Source organism: Dasypus novemcinctus, chromosome 9 (genome assembly GCF_030445035.2).
Source record: "Dasypus novemcinctus isolate mDasNov1 chromosome 9, mDasNov1.1.hap2, whole genome shotgun sequence".
Classification (NCBI taxonomy): domain Eukaryota; kingdom Metazoa; phylum Chordata; class Mammalia; order Cingulata; family Dasypodidae; genus Dasypus; species Dasypus novemcinctus.
In genome coordinates, this window is record NC_080681.1 from 115,224,859 (window position 1) to 115,250,724 (window position 25,866).

At 39.3% G+C, this 25,866-nt stretch overlaps 1 non-coding gene across 1 annotated transcript in view; it reads right to left on the reverse strand.

The window, feature by feature from the left end:
• MICOS10 (mitochondrial contact site and cristae organizing system subunit 10) overlaps positions 1–24,931 on the reverse strand; it is a 39,979-nt gene extending 15,048 nt beyond the window's left edge. The window contains exons 1-2 of the transcript XR_011649738.1: positions 24,565–24,931; positions 8,666–8,738 (exon numbers count right to left, since the gene is read on the reverse strand). This is a non-coding gene — a transcript (mitochondrial contact site and cristae organizing system subunit 10). The remainder of the gene's footprint in view (positions 1–8,665; positions 8,739–24,564) is intronic.
• Between the last annotated feature and the right edge of the window lie 935 nt (positions 24,932–25,866).

The window sequence follows — 25,866 nt, forward strand, 5'->3', positions numbered from 1 at the left end:
ATAAACGGACTACTAGAAGTTCCTTGTTGCTAAATTATCAAGTGTGAGGTAGGAGATAAAGCAAGAGGGTCTTGTAGACCCTACTAAGGTTCTTGATCTCTGTCCTCTATGTAACGGGAAAGCAATGAAGGGTTTATACAGGAAAGCAACATGTCAGATATGTAATTTACAGTTTACTCTGGCAATAACAAGGATAGATTTGAAGGTGCCACCATGGAAGATGGAGACACCAGTTAGCGGGAAGCAGCTGCAGTAGGCCAGGTAAGGTCCAGACTTCAGACTTTCTCTTCTCTGCCCATGACTGAAAATGTCATCTTATATACTTTGGTTTCTCAGTAGCCCTTCCCTCTGCCTTTCTTGTATTCCATGCTAGAAAAAAATGAAAGAGATGGTACTAAGGGCAGGCAGTGCAGGTCAAAACAAAGCTTAGATCAGGGATTGGGAAATTCTGAGGAGGGGGACTGACCACACTTAATGATAATCCTGAGGTAAAGTTCATGTAGAAAGGAAAGCCTCATGGACCAAGAACATTAGCCCTTCGTGGAAAGGGCCCTAGTGATCATCTAGCCTAACCCTTTCATTGTACAGATAAGAAAGCTGAAGTGTATCCTCCAAAATGGCTAGTCAAAGAGCTGGTTAGATCCCAAGTCTTCTCATCTCCAATTCAGAATGAAAAAAGCTGAAAGGCACCTCAGTTAGTATATTCTATGTGCAGAATGAAAAACCTTTCATCCTCTCTTGAAACATTTGAAAAAAAAAAAAAGCTATATCCATTCTGGATGGTTATTAAAGTAGGGCCAATACAATAATGGAATTAAAATACTTACTAGTTGTAAGTTCAAAGCAACCATTTTCAATTAAAAGGGAAAATACAGATAAGCATCTTTTTTTGCCCATTCACTAAAAGCAACAACAAAATCTTCAATAAGTTAGTCCCAGACCATCACAACATATGAACAAAAGGCCAAATTTTTATAGCTCTCTGAGTCTAATCTAACATCAGGAAAGGGCTTTTAAAATTTCTCCTTCTCTCCATAAATGATACTACTACCCATGTCTGCAGAGCTCACATGGCTTGCAAAACTTTTTCACATAAAATACCTCATTTGAGCCTTATATTAAGAGCAGGTCTTTTCATCATTATTTTGAAGAAGAGGAATGGGAACTCAGAGATTGACTTGCTTAAAGTCACACAGCTTTAAGTGGCAAAGTGAGATTTCAAATCCAACTCATCTTTGGATGTCAAGTTTACTACAGGAGTGTCAATGTTACTTACACCCTAGCTGGAAAGAGTGACTCCTTTCAAATGAAAAGTCAAATTGTTGCCTATTTCATCCCAAAGCTGAAATTCCTAAATAGTATAGTTAGTAAAATACACAAATAAGATACAACTGAAGGAAGCGGAAGTGGCTCAACCAGTTGGGTGCCTGCCTACCACATAGGAGGTCCCAGGTTCGGTGCCCAGGGCCTACTAAAGAAAATAGGCAAGACAGCAAGCTGACACAACAAGATGACTCAACAGGATGATATAAGGAGATACAATGAAGAAACACAATGAGAGACATACAAGCAGGGAGTGGAGATGGCTCAAGTGATTAGGCATCTCCCTCCTACATGGGACGTCCCAGGTTCAGTTCCTGGTGGTTCCTAAAAAGAAGACGAGCAGACACAGAGAGCACACAAAGAACAGACACAGTGAGCAAACAGTGAGCCCAACAATGATGGGGGGGATGAATAAATAAAACAATAAATCTTTTAAAAAAAGGTACAATTGACAATGTATCGCTGACAGCCACTCCTAAACCTCTCTGTTACAAGGTATCTAGAAGAGCCAATCCAGAAAACCACAAGGATGAAATGGAATTTCTTTTTTAAAAAACAAGGAATGTGGTATATATGGACGTAAATGGTCTGAAAAAGTTTGTGAAAAGGTCTGAAAGGATGCACACCAAGCATGGGAAACTCTGGGGTATGGGGAAGAGCGGAAATTTTAGCTTTACCAGAAATGTTTGAAAATGCCCTATGTAAAAGTAAAAATAAATACAAATACAAAAAAAAAGGAATGTGGTTCCTTTGTACTCCATGTACTCCATATATTCAATCTTACTGAAATAAAGTTGACAGTTGTGAAGAATTAAATAAACCAATCCAATTCAATCACAATGCTATATGCTATTAGGTACTCTTATGATTGCCTCTTTTAAAAAAGCAATTTGTTAAATGCAGATCACAAAATGTTGTACTCTGCTTTACATTTCTTCAGAGTTCTTATCATTACCAGTATCATAAATTTTTTCATTTACTGCTTGTCTCCCTCACAAGAACATAAACCCCGTGAAGGCAGGGAGTATTTGGGGAGGGAGGGCACTAATGTAAGCCCAGCACCCAGAAAAATCTGTTGGTAAGATCTCTGAGGATGAGCATGACATTGAACCTATGAGCGTGACATTCACCTCACCCAACCTAATGAAGAAATATGTACACTATAGTCCTCTGGATCCTTAATATTCATAAGCATACAGGACAGCAGATTTGTTTCTTCATTCAACATTTATTGAACATAACTATGAGCTAGAAATTCAAAGACCTTTTAAAAAAGGCAGGAACCCTTGTTCTTTAGGAGCTTTCAGGTCAGCACAGGAGACGTGTTATCAGCTGTCTGGGATGATCAGAGGACAGAAAGCAACCCAGGAGTACACAGTTTAAATGTCACTACTTCAAGTCACCTTTCCTTGCTCACTCCATTTTGGTTCTACCCTCAACTCTAAAAATGTACTGAGTCTATAACAAGAGCCTGTTATTTCAAGGCTTTCCAGTCTTCAGGTTAGAAAAATAGGAGCCAGAAATCCATTTAATATTCAGATCTGTTAGCTTCTTTACATACACTTGGGTGCATCCCTCTGCCCCATCTCTCACCTTTTTTGTTGTTGTTGTTATTGCTATGTGGTATGTTGGTCAAAGGATTTCAATTGCATTCTGATGAATACTTGGAATTTAATTATCCTATTTCATGAAAAGGTTTCAAAGTAATTTACAAATATTCTTTTTATCAAAAGATAAAGGGAGGTAGAAAAGAGGCCAGATATTTAAAAAGTATTCCAATGGTTTTGCATCTAAAGTATTGATGATTATGCCAAGTCAGCATTTGCAAAGATGTTTTAAGCACCTGCCTGCATTTTGAGGCCTTCCTCTGTGAGCAAGCAACTTTCTTTTTGCTACTCAAATCTGGCTCTAATAAATTGTCAAAGATCCTAAGACTAGGATACATTACCCAGTTGACCTTATAGTAATATTCTACAGTCTTTCTTAAAGGCACCACTACTCTATAAATTCCCATAATAAACCTCTCCAAATCACTGTATTTGCATATATTAAGAAACCACGAATTTAATTTTCAAATCTGACTAAAGGAAAAGTCTTCTAAAGTAGAAGTTATGAGCTGAAAATAAATAAATCTCAAATTGCAGTTGGAACAAGTTGAAAATTAAGTTATTTTTCAATGGTCACAGCCAATCTTTTCTGGGAATACATTAGATTAGAAACATTTATTCTAGTGTCATGACAAAATACATGATTGGTACAATAATATATTGTATTTTTGCTTCTAATTGCAATGGGATATTTATGAGCTTACAAGATCAAGGTTGGTCATGTAGAGGTCTGTGGCAAAAAAGGTTAAATAAATAAATAAATAAAAATTTTAAATTACTACAACTAATGGATTTCAATTTAGTCATCTGAAATGATGCCAAGAAACTAGCTGCCTTTTTAGGACTACCTTCCTTAGTAAAAAGTGAATTATGTTACTTAAATCATTTATTTCAGTTAATCATTTAAAATCTATCAAACAGGAATTCCAAGGTTTATATGTGCAGGTTCTGACAAACAATCAGAAACATTTGTTCTAACTTGTAAACATTTGTCTAAGTAAAGTAAGTCTACAAATCTGTCAACAAATATGTCAGAATGCTACAATAACTATAAATTATCCTAGACATTCTAATGCAGGTTTAGGTTGGATAAAGAAAATTGAAGTAAGAGCACTGGATTTCAAGTCCTCCCAAATATACTGTTAACTATTAATCAAATAGTCTTAATTTTCTCTACCTGTAGATACATGATTGAAGTGAGTTAGAAAAGTCTATGTAATTTTAAACAGGCATCTTGGCCACACTGCTTCCTGATGACCCAACCTGTACTCTCTCCCAGTGCCTGCCTTGCACCATTCTACTTGTCTCCCCATTGATGTGGGACCAACTGTCTTCTAAGACCACCTACCTATAGCCTCACTTAACAACCAAGAGACTCTCCTCAATTTTTTTCTAATTTGTACTTAAGTTTTTTAGTTCTTGTTCCTTTCTTGCTGTCTAAAGAACATGAAAATCACTTTTTCCAGTTCCCACTTTTAAGAATGAAAATATTGATCAGAAGCCCCATTGGAATTTGGTCCTCCATGTTTATATTGGAGGATGAGGCTCGCCAATACTGCTCAGCACCTTAGGAATCCAGATGTGGGCAAAGAGAAGGACCTTCTCTCGCAGGGTTCTTTTATTCAGGAGAAGGCTGAAAATGCAATCAAAACCAAACAACAGGCATCCTTTTGTTTCCTTCCAGGCAAGGAATTTCTGAGGACTTCCAGTCCTTCATGGAGACATTCACGGTAATGGAGCGGAGGATGAACCGGAGACCTCGGAAGTGGGAAGCCGGCACTCAACCATGGAGCCACAAGCAGCTCCCTGATGATACACTTTAAAGGTTTTTGATACTCTGCACTCCTGGTGATTACTGCCTAATGGCAGAAATAGACACATGTAATTACAATTCTAATATGTGCTATGTAGTTAAGTTGCAATAAAAAGTATATAATAGAAAGACCTTATTTAGAGGAGGCCTCCCTGAGGAAGTGACTTTAGGCTGAAATGGGAGGAATGAATGTGGGGATGGGAGGAAAGGAGGAGAGAGCCAATCACAGAAGCCTTGAGCGAGGTGACTAGGGAACTGGCAAGAGCTGAAAGGTCAGTGTGGCTGGAGATGGGGGCATTCCTGGAAGCATGGTTGGAACTGAAGGTAGATAAATCATGTAGGACCTTGTAGCTCAACCACAAGGATTTCAAAAAACAAAACGAAACAAAAGAACGTTCACCTAAAAATAATGGAAAGTAAATGAAGGGTTTTAAGGGTCTTAACATGATGCTCTTCAAAAGATCCGGAGAGTCAAGAAGTTAACAGCTGGGCAGAATTTGTACTATGGTTCCTGGCTTTTATTTCCTTTGACCTCCCTCGAGCTGTTCACCATGTGAGGGCCACACCCTAGGTCTGTACCCTCCTACTTTTTGTCCCTGCATAATGAGGTTTCAAACAACCACCATAAAAACAAGAACACAAAAATAAAATCTAAACAAACACTATGGTATTGAAAAAAAAAAAAAAAGAAAAGAAATATTGTTAATTGTTAAGTTACCTTGATTCAAACAGACTTTTACTTTATAAATAATTCAGTTTGTCTGCTTTTTTTTTTAACAAGTATATATTTGTTTTTTGTTTTTTTTTAAGACCTAAAAATTATGGCTATGTTTTCTTTAAAGTAATTCTAATTATGGACTTGTTTTTTCTTTTTCTTTTGTTTTATCTCCTCCTCACTTCCCATCCCATTTTTAGTTGCTGAAAGAATATGTGCATATTGATGTATGAATACATGACCCTGTGTTGTGCATTACAGTTTGAAAGGGCTATGGCTAGAGAGCCTGAAGTCCTGGGTAGTCTCATTGTCAAGGGCGAGGTTTCTCAACCTCGACAATACTGACATTTTGGGCCAAATAATTATTTGCTGTGGGTACTGTCCTGTGCATTATAGGATGTTTAGAAGCATCTCTAGCCTCTATCCACCAGATGCTAGTAGCACCCCTCTCCAAGTTTAACAACCCAAAATGTCTCCAAATATTGCCAAATATCCCTTGGAGGGAGGGAAGCAGGGAGACAATTGCCCCCATTGGGAACCACTGGTCTAGGGGGTTTTCAATTTACAAAATGCTTTTACATCCATTATCTCATCCTAGAACTCACCAAAACAATATCAAACTAACCAAAGTTACATAGGTACTAGTACCCCAAATCTGTAAATGAAACACAAACTAGAGAACCCAGTAATTGTGCCAAGATCACTTGGCACTAGGCCCACCCACTCTTCTTTCCACTATTCCTTCTCCAATTAAAAGAGCTTCACATCTCAAGCTCTGGGTTCCCTCATCCTTATGGTGAGAGAATTCGGGCTAAATCAGTGGTTTTCACAATTCCCTTCCCTTTCTTTCTTTCTAACCACAGAAATCTACTGTGGAAGTCCAGTATATTCAATAGATAAAAACTAAGCTGCTGTTTGAGGAGCCCAGGTAGCATCCAGGCCCTACCTCCTGAACCCCACCCTTGTCGCAGATGAGCCCCACAAAGCCCAGGGCTCCAGAGACTACATTTTGAAAACTGATGGTAAATGAACTCCCTTGTTACATGTTATGATTCTAAATGGCTATCTTTTAGTTAGGAATAGTCTTCAGTATAATCAAAGGAACCAAAATAGGAAAGAGTCACATTCAGTAGAAACAATATCTTGAACCGAACTCCAAACAAATTTATGGGGCAGCAATAGGCAGGGAAGGTGGAGGGGGGTACATATGTATGAACTCTGATGGTTGGGGCAAATCCAGGACGAGAGACAAATTGGAACCAGAAGACCAGTAAAACAGCAGTCTCTTGAACAAATATGTCCAAATATCCAGGACACGGGAAGAAACTGGTTCCAAACAAATCACACTACATGAATGACCCTAGGGAACAAGTCTCACCCCCTAGGCGTCAATTTTTCTGTTGAAACAGATTAGTGGTTATCAGCCCTTTTCGAAGGAGTAAAATTTTTTTCCCCAACAAAATGTTACACAGAAAATAAACATACAAAACAGATCAAAGTGAAGCCATTCTGCTGGGGTGGGGGTGAAGATGGGGGTGGGGCTCAGGGAACACTGGAGTCTTCACTAGAACTCCACTTGCTCAGTCTCCCCCACCTTCTTCTACGTACCTACATCTACCCAGAGGCAACTGTTAGGGTATTTTAAAGACATTTTTAAAAACCACTGGTGATAGGACAACTAGACAAAAAATAAACAAGGAAAGTCAAGGCTTGAATAGCACGATAAACCAACAATCTAACAGATATACTGAACACTCCCCCCACCAACAGCAGAACACACACTCTTCTCAGGGGCACGTGGATCATTCTCCTGGATAGAACATCTATTGGGCCACAAAACACGTGTTAATAAATTTTAAGTGAGGAAGTCACACAAAGTATCTTCTCTAACCAAAATGGAATGAAGTTAGAAATCAACAGAAGGACAACAGGAAAACTCACACGTTACATGGAAATTTTAAAATATACTCTTACCCAGCAGGTCAAAGAAGAAATCACATGACAAATTAGTAAATACATGCAGGTGAATGAAAATGAAAACAAAATATACCAAAGGGAGTGCTCCATGGGAAATGTATAGCTATGCCTATGTTAAAAAAGAAGAAAGACCTCAAAAATCAGTAACTTGGGAAGCAGATGTGGCTCAAGCAATTGAGCTCCCACCTCCCACATGGGCAGTCCCAGGTTCAGTTTCTGGTGCCTCCTAAAGAAAACAAGCAAGATGAACAAGACAGTGAGCTGACACAATGGGCAGGCACGGCGAGCTAACACGATGGACAGGCGTGGCGACAAGAGACATGAGGAAAACATAATGGGGGACACAACAGGGCAGGGAGTGGAGGTGGCTCAGGCTATTAGGCACCTCCCTCACATAACAGAGGTCTCGGGGCCTCCTGAGAAAGAAGACAAGCACACAACAAGCAGACACAGCAAATGCAACCAACAAGGCAGGGCAGGAGAAATAAATTAATTAATTAAATTTTTAAAAAAATCAATAACCTAAACTTCTACCTTATTGAACTATAAAAGGAGCAAACTCAAATTGAGTAAAAGGAAGGAAATAAAATTTAGAGTAGAGGTAAACAAAACAGAAAACAGAAAAACAATAGACTCAATGAAACCCAAAGTTGATTCTTTGAAAAGATCTAACAAACATGACAAACTTTTAGAGAAAATTCAAATTACTAAAGTCAGTAATAAACTGGGAACATTACTACTGACCTTAAATAAAAAGGCTTTTAAGAAGATATTATGAACGATTGTTCTTGCCAACAAATTAGATAACCTAGATGAAATGGACAAATTCCTAGAAACATACCAACTGCCAAACTGACTGAAGAAGAAATAGAAAATCTTAATAGGCAACAAGATTGAATCAGTAAAAAAAAAAATTTCCAAAAACCAAAAAATCTACGACCAGATGGATTCACTGGTAAATTCTATCAAATGTTTAAAAAACACCACCAATCCTTCTCAAACTCTGCCAAAAAATAGAGGAGGAGGGAATACTTCCTAACTCATTCTTTAAGGCCCGTATTACCCTGATACCAAAGTCAGACAAAGACAGCACAAGAAAAGAAAACTACAGACCAATATCCCCATTGAGTATACATGCAAAATCCTCAACAAAATGCTAGAAACTGAATCCAGCAGCATATTAAAAAGATTATACACCATGACCAAGTAATTCCAACCTTGAGTACATACCCAAGAGAATTGAAAACAGGTGCTCCGAAAAAAGCTGGTATACAAATTTTCATAGCAGCATTTTCCACAATAGCTAAAAGGTAGAAAGAACCCAAATGTCCATCAACTAACGAATGGATAAAGAAAATGATATATCCATACAACAAAATATTATTTAGCCATAAATAGGAAAGATGTACTGTTACATGTTACAACATGTATCACAAAATTGAAAACATTGTTATGTAAAAGGAACTAGATACAAAGAGCCACATATTGTATGATTCCATTTATATGAAATGTCCAGAATAGGTAAATCTGTAGACACAGAAAGCAGATTAGTAGTTACCAAGTGCCGGGGAGAAGGGCAATGCAGAGTGACTGCTTAAAGTTTTCTTGGGGGGTGATGAAAATGTTCTGGGAGTCACTGAAATATATACTTTAAAATAGATAAAAATGTAAATTTTATGTTACTGAGTTTTAACTCAATTATTAAAAAAAAAAAAAATCAGCTCCAAACAACAACAAATCCACCTTATCATTTGAACGTAGATACAGGTGGTAGTTGCACAACATTGTGACTGTACTAAATGCTACTAAACTGTTCATTTTAAAACGGTTAATTTTGTTATATGAATCTCATCTCAACCAAAACAAAAACCACTGAACCAAATGAATCCCTGTGAGTCCTCCCAGCTCTAATAACTCTATCATCGAGTTCATGGAGGCTATTTAACTAGGGCCACCCAAGGAAAGCAACGATCCATCCACTAAAAGCAAATTCCACCCATGAACATGCCAACCAATGAGAAGCTTCATGAATAGGTGCAAATATAATTTCCTAGTCAATGGAAAGTTTAAAAAGATTTTTTAAATTATTTTTTATTTTTTTATCTCTCCCCTTTCCCGCCCACCCCCCCCACACACACACACAGTTGTCTGCTCTCTATGTCCGTTCACTGTGTGTTCTTCTGGGTCCGCCTGTATTCTTGTCAGTGGCACCAGGAATTTGTGTCTCTTTTTGTTGTGCATCTTGCTACGTCAGCTCTCCGTGTGTGAGGAGCCACTCTTCGACACCCCAAAAAGTTTCTTTGTAGTCTGTCCCCAGGACAGACTGCCCCAGGAAACCATTTATCTACTTTGTCACTAAAGAATGCTTCCCATTTTTCAGAATTTTGTAAATGGGAAGAACCCATACAGTATGTACTCTTCTGTATGTGGCTTCTTTGACTCATCATAATGATTTTGAAATTTATCCATGTTTTGTATATACCAGTAGATTGTTCCTGTATTACTGAATATTCCATTCTACAAAGAGTCTACATTTTGTTTATACATTCACTTGATGGATATCTGGGTTGTTTCCCACTTTTATATAAATCTTTAATTTCTCTCAGCAATCTTTTGTAGTTGTCAATGTTTTGTTAAACTTATCCCTAAGTAGTTCGTGCTTTTATATATATATTTTTTAAGATGTATTTTATTCATTCCTCCCCCTTGCTCACTGTTTGTGCTTGCTGTCTGCTCTCTGTGTCCATTTGTTGTATGCTGTGTCTGCTAGTCTTTTCTTTAGGAGGGACCGGGAACTAAATCCAGGACCTCCCATGCAAGAGGTCACTCAAGCAATTGAGCCACCTCCACTCACTGCTTTGATGTATCTCTCATTGTGTATCCTCTTTATGTCTCCTTGTTGCGTCACCTTGTTGCATCAGCTCACCACACCAGCCTGTTGCACCTTTTGTGTCATCTTGTTGCATCAGCTCCTAACACAAGCCCATCGCGCCAGTTTGCTGTCTTGTTCGTCTTCTCTAGGAGGCACCGGGAACCCAACCTGGGACTTCCCATGTGGTAGGTGGGAGCTCAAATGCTTGAGCCACATCTGCTTCCCAGTTCATGATTTTAGATGCCTTAATAAATAAATGTATTTTTTTCATTTAATTTTCCAATTGTTCATTGCTAATATTTAGAAACACTATTGATTTTTATATACTGATCTTGAAGTCTATAACCTTATTAAATTAACTTATTAGTTCCAAAAGCTTTTTAGTAGGATCCTGAGGATTTTCTGCATATATGGTCATGTCATCTGTGAATAAAGTTTTCCTTTCCAATCTGTATGTCTTTTATTCATTTTACCTGTCTTTCTGCACTGTCTAGGACCTCCAGTACAATGCTGAATAGGAGTGGTGAGAGAGTATATCCTTGCCTTGTTCCTGATCTTAGGGGGACAACATCTAATCTTTTAACATTAAATATCACACTGCAGTTTTAATTTGTATTCCCCTGATGACAAATAAGTTGAGAACCTTTTCATGTATTTATTGGCCATTTGACTATCCTCTTTTGTGACTAGTCTTTCTTACTGGTTTACAGAAGTTATGTACATATTCTAAATGCAAGTGAATGCATTACAAAATGTTGCCTTTGCCCTAAATTGAGTGGCTGTATACGTGTGTGTCGATTTCTGAACACCATTCTCATCGGCCAGTTTGTCTATCCTTGTACCAATATCATATTGTCCTAATTACTATACTACTATAATATAATATACAATATATTTACTGTTCTGATTAGTATAGGTCTTGGTATCTGAGTGTGTAAGTCTTCCAGCTTTGTTGTACTTCTTTAGTATATGCCCTTTTTTTTTTTTTAAGATTTATTTATTTATTTATTTCTCTCCCCTCCCCCCCCCCCCCCCCCCCCCCCGGTTGTCTGTTCTTTGTGTCTATTTGCTGCGTCTTCTTCTTTATCCGCTTCTGTTGTTGTCAGCAGCATGGGAATCTGTGTTTCTTTTTGTTGCATCATCTTGTGTCACCTCTCCGGTAGATGGATGCCCTAACCACTGGGCCAAGTCCGCTTCCCTAGTATATGCCCTTTTAACAATTGTCTATTATTTCATTATATGTTTGTATCATAATTTTTTTGTCACCTACTCTGGTCATTTAGGTTATTTCCAGCTTTTTTGCTATTACAATGTAGCAGTCAACATCCTTAAGCACACATCTTCCCCAATTTGTGCAAGTATTTGTAGGATAATTTGTGTATGTAAAGCTCCAGTCAGAGTTTTTGTTTTGTAAAGGCAATTACACATAAGCTAAGGATTTTATATACAATTTTTCATACAATCATCTAATACTGCATGTATTAGTCAGCCAAAGGGGTGCTGATGCAAAATACCAGAAATTGGTTTTTATAAAGGGTATTTATTTAGGGCAGGAGCTTATAGATACCAGGCCATAAAGCATAAGTTACTTCCCTCACCAAAGTCTATTACCACGTGTTGGAGCAAGATGGCTGCCAATGTCTGTGAGGGTTCAGGCTTCCTGGGTTCCTCCCTTCCTCAAGTTTCTTTTTCCTGGGCTCAGGGGTTTCTCTCTTCCTGGGGCTTGCTTCTGTTTCCTCTGTGAGCTTATTTCCCAGGGCTCCAGCTTAAGGCTTCAGCATCAAACTCCAACATGAAAAGTCCAACATCAAACACCCCCAACTCTGTTCTTCACCATGCCCTTTATCTGTGAGTCCCCACACCTTGGTGGGTGGGGACTCAACACCCTAATCATAACTCAATCATGCCCAGGTACAGATCAGATTACAAACATAATCCAATATTTCTTTTTGGAATTCATCAATAATATCAAACCACTACACTGCATTAAAATAACAGCTCCTTAAGATCAATCAAAAGATGACTTTTTTTAAATTTCTAAGTTACCACCATCTTATCAGAATTCATGAATAATATAATAAATAACAATAAAAGTAAATACATATTGAGCACTTAGCTTATACCAGGCTCTACGTTAAACCCTCTACATGCATTAACTCATTTAATCTGCATAGCTCTTCCATGAGGTACTAATATGATGTTCATTTTAGAGGGAGGATACTGATGAAAACAGAAATTAAGAATTTATTAAAAACAACTAATAAATGGAGCCAAGAAGGCTGATTCCAGACCTAAGATATCTTAACTTGCTACTCGATAATGCCAACGAAAGAACTCAAGGACCAATGCTGCACCTAAAATCTAATCCCCAATTTCAATTTGTCATATCCAGAATTCACATAGTACTCATTTTTAATAAACTCAATTTATTTTAAAAGCTCTGTAATTAAATAAAATTGTTCATATTTAAGATAAGCAGTAAGATGTAGTAGAAAGAATATGACCTGTAGGCACAAGTTTTGTTTTAATCCCAGTTTAGCAATTTACTTGCTGTGTGGCCTGGAATAAGTAACCTAACTTTTTAATTATTTTTCTTGCTACAAAAGCAGATATAATATAAACTTCTTCACTGAGTTGAAGAATAAAAAAGGGATATACTGGTATACCAAATACAGTGGCACATAACAGGCATTAAATTAACTCTACCTTCTCTCCTTCCCTCTCTTGGTCTTTAAATAAACAGGGTCCAAAAAATAAAATAATATATAAAAAATAAATAAAAAAACAAGATAAAATTTTAAAAAGGGAGCTGGTATAGCTCAGTGGTTGAGTGCCGGCTTCCCACATATGAGGTCCCAGGTACAATTCTCAGCCCCGGTACCTCCAAAAACAAACAAACAGGGTCCAATCTAGCACTGCCCTAACATTTCACTAAAGTGTCAATGGCCATGGTAAAAATATCACCACACCAAACGATTTTTTAAAGTAAATATTTGTATTTTTACTTGGATTTAATACTGAAATGTACTTGCCAAAGAAAGCAATTCAGCCTATTTACTAATAAACTGTTTCAGGCCACATTTTAGGAAAGCATAAAACCACAGCCAGAACAAAAATTTAAATATGTTTTCAAGTTCCACATAGTACCTAATTACATTATTCTGTAATGCTAACAGAAAATTCTCCTCTAGCAAGATCACGATGTTCCATTATTCAATACTGCCGTAGCAAATGGAAAGAGTATTTTTTCTTCCAAACACTGCTTAGAAATACATATAACAAACATAAGATGGTTACTAATTCAACAATTAACATGCATTAGGTTGAAACCCAAGCCAACAAACAAATCAAAAATCTTTGAAGTATTTTAGTTTAGCCTAATTGGTATCACTCTATGAAATGAAGAAGTATCCGTTTACAAACATAGGCTACCGAAGGGTAATTTTTGGTAAGCCACCATACTTGTGGTAACCCACATTTATCAAATGAACTGACACTTAAAGAAAAACAATAGTTTGCTTTCTTTTTCCATAATTTTATTCAACAGCCTTCTTTTGTATATTCAGAATAATATCTTTTTAACATTAAAGTGGTTTTAAACTATACTTAATTGACTACTGAATTAATACACACAAAAAAGCTCCTGGTCAATTTTAAGGCAGGTCATCTGCTAAACCTCACTTCTTTAACACAGTCTCACTTCTTTAACAAAGAAAGAACAAGTCTAAGTTCTTTATTTCATGAAAACAATTGCACGGCAAAGCTATAACTTTGATCTCTGTTGACTGAGCTGCATATAAACAGTGACCTAGCTCCCAACTTACTAGAGGGTAAACTGCAAAATGTAGCTTGCGTTCCTTCTCCTACTCCTGCCAATGACAAAACTATTCTCTACTTATATAGACTTGGCCTTGCCTCTGACCCCTTCCTCTGACCAGTCCACACTCCAAAGTTCTGTAACTACTATCTCTGCACAGTCACCCCATTTGTCTACTTCCATTCCCTCTCCCCACACCTTACCTCTGGCTTCCTCTCATCTAATCGTCCCATCTCTGGAATGATATTGCAATAACATACTAACCCATTTCTCTGCCTTCTTCTGGTCCTCTCCAATGCATTCTCCTCAAGCTACTTCAGTAATCTTTCTGAAATCATGAGTCCAACCACGTGTCTCTTCTACTTAAAATTCAATGACTTTCCAATAGGGAATGCAAATCAAAATCACAATGAGATACGTTTCACACCCACTAGGATGACTACTATTTTTAAAAAAGCAAAATAAGTGTTGAAGAAGATAGAGAGAAACAGGAACATTATTCCCCATTGGTGAGAATGTAAAATGGTGCGGCCACTGTGGAAAAGTTTGGCAGTTCCTCAGAAAGTTAAGTATAGAATTATTGCATGACCTGGCAATCCCACTTCTAAGTATATACCCCAAAGAACTGAAAGTAGGGACTGAAAGCAGACATTTGCACCTGATGCTCACTGCAGCATTATCCACAATCACCAAAAGATGGAAGCAACCCAAAATCTATCAAAGGATGGATGGATGAACAAAATGTGGTCTACATGTTCAATGGCATATTATTTAGCCATAAAAAGGAATAAAGTTCTGATACATGCAATAACAGAGGTGAACTTTGAAGGCATCACAGTGAGTCACATAAGGACAAAAACTATGATTTCACTGATATGAAATTAGAATAGGCAAATTCATTGAGTCAGACACCAGAATACAGGTTACCAGGGGTTGGAATGGGGGAAGGGTATGAGGAGTTAATGCTTAATTTGTACAGATTTCTGTTTGGGGTGATGAAAAAGTTTTGGTAATGGTAGCCCAACACTGTGAGTATGATTAACACCACTGAATTATGTATTTGAAAGTGGTTAAAAAAGGGGAAATTTTAGGTTGTATATAAGTTACTAGAACTATTTTTTTAATTCAATGGCTTTCACTGAATTGTATACATGAAAGTGGTTAAATGGAAAATTTTATGTTGCATGTATGTTACCACAGTGAAAATCAAAATGTACAACACAAAGAGTAAATCCCAACGTAAACTATGGACTTTGGTTAATAATATAATTATAATAATCTTGGTTCATCAATTTAACAAATGTACCATACTAATGCAAAATGTTAATAGGGAAAACTTTGTGTGGTGGTGGTGGAGAAGGGATATGGAACTTATGTACGTTCTGCATAATTTTTTTGTAACCCTACAACTGCTCTAAACAATAAAGGCTATCAGGAAGCAGATGTGGCTCAAGCAGTTAAGAGCCTTTTTCTCATATGGGAGGTTCTGGGTTCAGTCCCCGGTGCCTCCTAAACACACACACACACACAAAACAACAACAGGCAAACGAAAAAAACAACTCAAGGGAGTCAATGTGGCTCAGTGGTTGAGTTCCAGCTTCCCACATATGAGGTCTGGGGTTCAATCCCCGGCTCTGTACCTTTTAAAAAAAAAAAAAAAGGGCTATCAAATTTGTAGAGAGAAAAAACATGTAATGGCTTGCCCTCCAAATGTTAATCAGAGAGCTACCATACAACGCAACGATTCTACTCCTAGAGACATATCCAAGAGAAAGCAGCATTATTCATATTCATAGCAGCATTATTCATAGTGGACCCAAACTATGAACAACCTAAATGTCCATAACTGATGAATGGATAAACAAAATGTAGTATATCCATACAACGGAATATTATTTGGTAACAAAAAAGAATAAAGTACTAGTCCATGCTACAACATGGATGAACCATGAAAATATATTAAGTGAAAAAAGCCAATCACGAAAGACCACATATCGTGTATTTCCATTTATGTGAATGTCCAGAATGGGCAAATTCATAGACAGAAAGTAGATTAGTGTTTGCTAGAAATCCTGGTCAACTCATGGGTTAACAAGATTAGGTATTTCTTCCTCAAGTCTCACAATGGGAGAGGAATTGTGGTTGGTGGGGTGACACAACTAATTTGAAAGCTGTTAAGGCACATCAGGGATTCCCAGGTCTACCACATAAACTCAGGTAGTCCTAGAATCAGATTTCCTGGCAAATCTCTCCTGAGGCACTACACAGCCTGCCAGCATTGGCCTTCAGCATTCAGGAGTGAGTTTTAACAGGCCTCTGAGGGTAATGACATGCTTCCATGGTCCATACCTGCAGGGCTTAGAAACTCTCAAACTGCAAGGCAGTATCCCCTTCAAGACTCATGGTTCTATGATCTTCTCATCTCCCAGGATCTTGTTTTCTCTGGGAAACAGAAAACTAACATAATCTCACATCCTGTCCCAAGTAACAAATACAAGCTGAGAGTATCAGCTCTGTAGAAACCATAAGTATTAAGCCTCCTGAACTGGCAAGAAAACTAGGCCTTCTATTCTCATTAACAAGAATATGTGACTTATTCATGCTTATGGATATATTCAAGACAAATTACATACACACAAGAAAAATAAATGTAATAACCCTTGAACTGAGTGGAGAAAGAAAACCAGAGCATTCAATAAATCTGATAAAACTTTAAAAATAAATACATAAAATTAGCAAAAACCATTAATGACGTATTTGTATAAAACTACCGGAGCATGCCATTCATAAATTGTAATATTCTTCATTCCTTTTTAATTTCCTGCAATAAGACATTGGCACTACCACTTAAACCAACATTACCCTTTATTTGTTTAAATACAAAAGTGCTCTCCGGTCTATGTTTCTTGGTTGACTATTCCCAAACATTCCTAAATACTACTTCATTATTAAGATCTACTGGCAGTAATTCACACCTCCAGATGAAATAAAAAGTTGGTGAAAGTCCCAACAGTACAAGGACACATGACCAAACATGTGAACTGGCAGAAATTCACATGAAGTATATTTTACTTTGATTTTTTAATTTAAGTACTAATTCATTCAGTTAATAAACACAGAGTAGCAAATAAGGCAGAGAACACAGTCTTCAAAATTCTCAGCCTTAAAGGTCAGTCATTTAGTAAATAATTACTGTGTGCCTCCTTTCCATGCCAGGGCTGGGGAATCAACACTGAACAAAATAAAGACTCTGGTTCTCATGAAGTTCACATTCTGGTGAGGAGGACAATCAACTTTAAAAAAAAGGCTGTGAATTCCAGATGGTGAAAAGTGCTATTAAGAAAAATGAGTGATGTGATAAAGAATAATTAGGGGAAGGGAACTTGGTCCAATGGATAGGGAGTTTGCCTACCACATGGGAGGTCCGCAGTTCAAACCCCGGGCCTCCTTGACCTGTCTGGAGCAGGCCCGTGCGCAGTGCTGATGCGCGCAAGGAGTGCCCTGCCACACAGGGGTGTCCCCCGAGTAGGGGAGCCCCATGCGCAAGGAGTGTGCCCCGTAAGGAGAGCCGCCCAGCATGAAAGAAAGTGCAGCCTGCCCAGGAATGGCACTGCACGCAGGGAGAGCTGACACAACAAGATGACGCAACAAAAAGAAACACAGATTTCCGGTGCCGCTGATAAGGATAGAAGCAGTCACAGAAGAACACACAGCGGATGGACACAGAGAGCAGAAAACTGGAGGGGAAGGGGAGAGAAATAAATAAATAAATAAATAAATAAGAATGATTAGGATACCAAGAAACTTCTTAAATGCTAATAGGATTTTTTTAAAAAGTACTTTAATAATGCCAAACCTTATGGATGAACTAAGCAATGTATATGGGGTGGTAGTGGCAAAACAGGAATAGAGGTCAAAGAGAAGGGGAAAAAATGTGAAGGGGACAAAGGGAGGAGGACTGAAAGGAGAAAAAAGAGAAATGGCCATGTAAGGAACTACAGCCCATTGTGTCTATTACCCAACAGCTCCTCCCCAACATCTGGGAAGCCTGTGCTTTTATTTATTTATTTTGATTAACAGGAACCTTATCAGGTCAAACCAGATTAAACAACCACCACTTGTATTTGGCACGAAATAAGTAGATATTTTAAAACCAGAATTTACAGTGGAACAGAAAAGCAATATGGAAGGAAATTTATAGATAAATGTATCTCTTTGAAACATACGAGAACTTTCCATTAAGAGTATTACTCAAGCCTAGGAATAAGAAGATCCTTAAAGAACACTTTTTTAAAGAACTACTGCCTAAAGTATACTCTTAAGAGAGTTATTTAATTCAGCTGTACAATAGCTATTGTAAACATTAGCAATTAAAGAAATCATTTTTCAGCAAACCAGCGGAAAAAGAAAAATACACTTCAGGTATAAGGTAGCCAAACAGAAAAGTGCTCCCAAAGGGAGCTGTCCATTCACCTTGGCTTTCCTTCATTCTCTACCAAGCCAAAGAGTATGAAATTATCAATTTCAATGTAGTTGAAAATCTGCATTGGACCTTTCTTCCCTGCTCACATCTTCTACCAAAACTCTTATCTACCTGATGGCAGATTGCCACTTGACTTTCCATGCCATTTTAGGAAGTACCAGAAAAGCAAGCAAAGAGGTTTGTTTAAAGGAATTGGAACCCATACACACTTTGTAGAAGAGGGCTCATCCTTATGGTTTCAGTGACTCCTCAAACTAAAGCCTCCCAAAATTACATTTCCATGCCTACTATGAGCCCCTACTATGTGCCTCATGTCTCCTATCCATTTCTTCAAGTCAATTTCTCCTAAACAGACAACCCCCAATATCTGAGGCCTCATCTTCTGCCTCAAAACTGAAATCCACTTCTCAACTCCTTAAGAACTCCATCACATTCTCAAATTCTCCTATATAAGTAGAAAAGCAATCAAAATCATGGCCTCTTTTTTCCTTACTATAGTCTCACTCTCTCCTTCCACCCCACGTAATCAGTTACTAGGTTTTATATGTTATTTCCATACATGAGGTTCACACGCAATCCTTTTTTATTTCCAAGTTCTGATCAATGACATTACCACTTACTCAGGTTCTAAGCATGAAGTCAACTTTATAAGAAATTAAGATGACTCAAGGTTAACCAGTTGGAAAAGAAGATAAGGAAATTAACATTTATGGAGTCCCTACTATGTACCTAGCACTATGCTGGTCAAGAAAGTGGGTATTACTATCTTCATTTTATAAATGGGGAAAAAGAAATTTCTCAAATATACCCACTTTTTGAAGTCTAACAGTTAAGAACTTTACACTTCACATTCACAGTACTGCTAGCCTCCTCTTCTTTAAACCTGCCCGTATAAAACATTACTAGACCAATCTCACCAAAATTCCATGTATATCACACTAATTCCAGTGAAATGCCTATGCTTCTTTATTTTCCCATGAAATGGTCCATAGCTCAAAAAATATTTATTGCTTAAAACAGCTTAGGCTGCTTGTTTAGTAGTGAGCCCTGGAAGCCAAAAGTAACAGATTTTAAGACAGAGGTGCTGAATATACAGAAAGCATGTGAAAAAGCCAAAGGCAGCTCAAAAGCCTTCAAAGTAAAATGGAATCTAAGACATTTCACAATTCTGATGCCACTCAACCCCCTTTCCTTTCCATTTATTCTTCAAAAGCCATTTTATTCACATACCATACAATTCATTCAAACTGTACAATCAATGACTCTCAGTATAATCAGAACTGTTTTCAACACCACAATCAATTTTAGAACATTTTATTTTTTTTAAAGATTTATTTATTTCTTCCCCATTGTCTACTCTCTGCATCCATTCACTGTGTATCCTTCTGTGTCTGCTTGTATTCTCGCATTAGGCGGCTCCAGGAACCAATCCTGGGACCTTCCGGAGTGGGAGAGAGGCAATTACTCTCTTGAGCCACCTCAGCTCCCTGTTCTGCTATGTCTTCTTATTTTCTCTCCTCTGTGTCTCCTGTTGGGTTATCTTGTTGCACCAGCTCTCTGCATCAGCTGACACTCCTGCACGGGGTGGCTTTCCCACACGTGGCAGTACTCCTGCGTGGGGCCACATTCCCACATGCACCAGCACTTCGCGTGGGCCAGCTCACCACAGGGCCAGCTTGCCCTCAACAGGAGGCCCTGGGCATCAAAACCTAGACCTCCTATATGGCAGATGGGAGCCCAATTGGTTGAGTCACATCCGTTCCCCTATTTTAGAACATTTTAATTGCTCAAAAAGAAAACTCCCATACTCCTTAAACTCTCCTATTATTGACACTTAGCATTAGTGTGGAACCTCTGTTACAATTAATGGAAGAATATTTATTATTACTATGGTTCATAGTTTCCATTAGGTGTATTTTTCTCCATATACCCCCCTATTATTAACACCTTGTAATAGATACATACATTTGATCTAGTCCCTGGAAGAACATTCTTATATTTATACTATTAATCATCCAAAGCAAAGTTCACTGTTATACAGTCCCATGTCTCATCCTCTAGCTTTCTCTCTGGCAACATCTATGACCCCAAACTTACCCTTTCAACCATAATCACAGACATGATTCAGTACTGTTAATCACACTCACAATAATGTGCTACCATTATCTCTATCCATTTCCAAACATTTGTAAATGCACATGTTAACCTTATTAAAAATTCTGCACAAACTATCAGTTCTCCATTCTCTACTCTAAGTTTGTCTTCTGGTAACCTATTAACTCCATGAGTTTGTTCATTAAATTTAGTTCATTTTAGTGAGATCATAGAGTATTTGTCCTTTTGTGTCTATTTTATTTTACCCAATATAATGTCTTCAAGGTTCATCCATGTTGTTGCATGCATCAGGACTTCATTTCTTCTTGCTGATGAATATCCCATCATACGTATATACTATATTTTGTTTATCCATTCATCAATTGACGGGCACTTGGGTTACTTCCATCTTTTGGCAATTGCAAATAATGCCACTACAAATACCGGTGTGCAAATATCTGTTCAAGTCCCTGCTTTCAGATCTTCTAAGTATATACCTAGTAGCAGGATTGCCAGATCATATGGCAATTCTATACTCAGTTTCCTGAGGAATTGCCAAACTGTTCTTCCACAGCAGCTGTATCATTTTACATTCCACTAGCAGTGAATAAGTGTTCCTATTTCTCCACATCCCCTCCAACACATGTCATTTTCTGTTTGTTTAATAGTGACCAGTCCAGTAGGTGTGAAATGATATTTCACTGTACCAACCCCTTTTTAGAAAATGGAAGGGAAGCGGACTTGGCCCAATGGATAGGGCGTCCGCCTACCACATGGGAGGTCCAAGGTTCAAACCCTGGGCCTCCTTGACCTGTGTGGAGCTGGCTCATGCGCAGTGCTGATGCGCACAAGGAGTGCCGTGCCACACAGGTGTCCCCCACGTAGGGGAGCCCGACGCTCAAGGAGTGGCCGCAGCCTGCCCAAGAGTGGTGCCACATACACGGAGAGCTGACGCAGCAAGATGACGCAACAAAAAGAGACACAGATTCCCAGTGCCACTGATAAGGATAGAAGCGGTCACAGAAAGAACACACAGTGACTGGACACAGAGAGCAGACAACTGGGGGGGGGGGGGGGAAATTAATTTAAAAAAAAAAAAAAGTAAATCTTTGGGGACCTGAATCTCTGGACTGACCATGTGATAGCCAGGCCCTGAGCCTCAACAGACTTGCAACTCCTACACTCTGGTTTATTGGACTTACCCTACTCAACTAACATGGAGGTGAAGAAGGTCAACCACCACACCAGGGAGCCAAGAGTGCCTACAACTGAAAGCAGGAGAATTGCATCCAGCATCCATCTGGAATCTAAGCCCCTCTTGATGTAGATGTGGAGTGGACACAACCATTCTAAGGTCCACGGGATGGAGGAATAGAGTATGGATTAGAGTGGACTTACTGACATTCTATTCGTGGACTATTGTGATTAGTAATCAAAGAAAATGTGGCATTGGTGTGGAGAAAGTGGCCATGGTGGCTGCTGGGGGTAGGGAGTGGGAGGAAGAGATGAGATGTGGGGGCGTTTTTGGGACTTGGAGTTGTCCTGGGTAGTGCTGCAGGGACAGTTACCGGACATTGTATGTCCTCCCATGGCCCACTGGGTGGACTGTGGGAGAGTGTGGGCTATGATGTGGACCATTGACCATGGGGTGCAGGGGTGCTCGGAGATATATTAACCAAATGTAATGGGTGTCTCATGATGATGGAGGAGGTTGTTGTTATGGGGGAAGAGTGGGGTGAGGGGAGTGGGGGTATATGGGGACCTCATATTTTTTGAATGTAATATTAAAAAAATAAAGACAAAAAAATAAAAAAAGAAAATAAAAAAGAAAATGGAGTAGGGATGCTGAGATCCAAATGCCTGGGTTCTAGCCCCAGCTCCTTCACATCTGACTTACTTAAGCTTTCTGCACTGCAGTTTCTTCCATAAAACTTCAATCCAGCCTCTGCTCAAGTCCTTCCATACTCCCTGACCACGCAAATCCAAGTCATCCTCCAAAGACCAGCTGAAGTCCCATTTCCCTGACAAATTCTTATTGGGTGACCTCCACCCATCCTTCCAGTTTCACAATAGTTCTACAGCGGAGTCTGAATTACTCATTTTCACTTTTACCTGTCATCGTACATTACCTTGCCTCATTTACTGATTTCACATGTATGCTCCAACCCACCCCACCCCCAACTCTACACTGAAAGATGAGAGTGACATTATCCACTCTTGGATAGCCATAACAATATTAATATCAACAACTATCACTGCTACCATTTATTGAATGCATATGTGCCAAACACTATGCTAAGTATTTTATATATTTTTATTTCATTTAATCCTCTTAATCTTCTTAGGTAAATCTGTCTCTATACCCATGTTGTAGATGAGTAAGAACCCTTACCCAAAGCTGCAAAACTAGTGAGGATGTGGTGAAGGCAAGGGTGTTTCAACTCAGGTCTTCCTCCAAAACAAATACTTACTTTAGTTACTTCATACCTACGTATTAATCTTCTCTTGCAAATGTAAACTATTAACATGAATTAAAATTGTGTATTTCTTTGGTCATTTCTAGAATAATCCATACCTAATAAGTAAATCTCACAACAACTCTATTGGACAGTAATAATAAGTAGTATTGCCAACCTACAAATGAGAAAACAGGCATGGAGAGGTTAAATAACTTGTCCAAAAGCACAGAGTTAGAAGTGGTGAATTCCAGGCGAAGTAGTAACTATGATAAAATTACTTCATGCATTGATCCATGCAACAATTTTATCAAGCACTGTTCTAAGAATGAACTGTGGATACAGCAGTGAATGATCAGAAAACAACTCTGCCTTCATGGAGCTTACAATCTTATTTCTTTCCCAAATTCATTCAAGGGCACAATGCTAAATCCTCTTAAATACCCTAAGAGTCTATGTAAAAATGTCAAACTTAGAAAATAAAAATTTAGTATTGTAGGAAGAGTTTGGGGCTTGAAACCAGAAATACCTGGGTTAAGTTCAATTCCCAACTTTGCCATTTATTAGCAGCGTAACTGTGCGCAAATCCCTTCACCTGGTTCTCAATTTCATGACCGGCAAAAAGATTATTTATGAGATAATGGATTAAGTTGAGCATCTAGCACAGTGTCTGGCACTTAGCATACTCTCAATAAGTTAGTTTCCCTCTCTTCCGTGCCCTCCCCACCCCCCACCGTGACTTCATAATTTGTGTTGGTCACTGAGCACATGTTAAAAGTCTACTCGGAGTCGCACTAGACCACCTCTTACTTTCTAGGGCATTTTTCATCCCAGATCACTAAGTGACCAATTTCAGGTCCCCGACTACTTTGATTCAGATAAACCAACTCGGGAATGACAACAACTCACATCAGGACTTGGCAGTGTCTATAAAATTGTCTGATGACCTTCTTTAGAAGGCACTTTTGTTTCCGCTGGGGAGTTATCTGGCCTCCGACCAGATTCCAAGCCCCACGCCGGAAAACGTGGCACCAGGGAGGAAAATTTCGAGCCTCTGGCCCGCACCAGCTTATGTTGGGAATACATTTTCCACTTGAAGCCCTCTGCAACTCTCCAGCCACCTGCCAACCCGACGACCACCTCCTCTGGGCAGCAAGTCCACCCCTCCCACCTCGTGGCGGCTGCCCTGCCTCTTCAAGCCTGTGTCCCCTGGCCCGAGTGACCTCCCGCCCGGGCTCACACTGCTCGTCCTAGCCAGAGGGCTGGAATAAGCCGGGCCCAAGGCCTCAGCCGCAGAATCCTGCGCTTGACCTCCCTCCGGGCTTCCCTTCTGTCCTCCTGATCCGCGGAGCCTTAGCTGGTTACTAGGCTCCAGGCCGGGTTTTCCAGGGGCGAAGACGCTTTTACCTATTTTCACGACCGCATCCGCCATGCACCGGTCCCACTTCTTGCCGATCTCTGAATCCGACATGTTCCCCTCCCGCCGCTCCGGCTTTACGACCGCCGGCACCAGAAAGCCCACTCCAGGCAAGTCTCGCGAGAGCCGGCCGCGGCTCTGAGGCCCGGAACGCCGGAACCTGCGCGCCAAACATCGCGAGATGCCCTGCTTGCTTCCGTCCTTTCCGGGTCTGCGGGTTGGTCGTCAAGGTGACAGACTGCTGGGAGACCGGAGGTGACCCTGACCTGGGAGCTGGGCCTAAGACAAACGAGGCTGACCTCCTAGGCAGCAAGCAGAGCCCTATCTGGAAGGCCCTTTCTCCACACTGTCTTTCAACGTTGGCCCTGGAAATCTCAAGGGCAAGAGAGGGCACAGCACTGGATTTATTCATTCATTTACTTAAACACCTTCACTTTTTCCGACTCACTCATTCACTCATTTTTTTGTAATGTGACTCCCGCCTGCACTATTAACACTGAAGCTGCTCTGGCAAAGGTCACCTGTTGCCAAATCAAATGGACACTTTCCCCCCTTCTATACAGCATTCGATACAATTGCTCCCTCTCTCCTGATCCTCTGTGCTTCTTCCTTCTCTATTCCTTTGACTCATAACACCACTCTTTCGTTCCTAGCTCTCCTTCTCTGACTCTTCTCCTTCGGTGGCCTTCCAGGGCTGCTTTTCCTCTGCCAGGTCCTTAAAGCATAAAGGTTTGCAAGGTTCCATCCAGCCTCTTACTCTACATAGTCTTCTTCCCTGAGTAGATATAATCACTGCCATATTTTCAGATCAGACGTCTACCTCAAATTTCCTATTCATGTATTCACTTTCGCTGCTTGTGTTTTTGGTTTTAGTCTTCTTTCCCAGTTTCCATCCTCCATTCTCTCAACAAATGCAGTTTTCCATTTAACCACTTTAATGTATACAATTCAGTGGTGTTAATTACATTCACAATGTTGTGCTACCTTCACCACCATCCATTATCAAAACTTTTCCATCAAATTCAAACAGAAATTCTGCACCAACTAAGCATTAACTCCTAATTCTCCACCCCATGCCCCACCCCTGGTACCCTGTAATCTCCCTTCTGTGTCTATGAATTTGCATTTTCTAGCTATTTCATATAGACGAGAACATGCAATATTTGTCCTTTCCAGCAAATGCAAATTTGGCCATGTAACTTCTCTGCTTAGAACCTCTCAGTTGCTTCCATTCATCTACTGGATCTATCCAACTTCAATGAGTCCATACTAGGAAGGCTACACAGACTGAG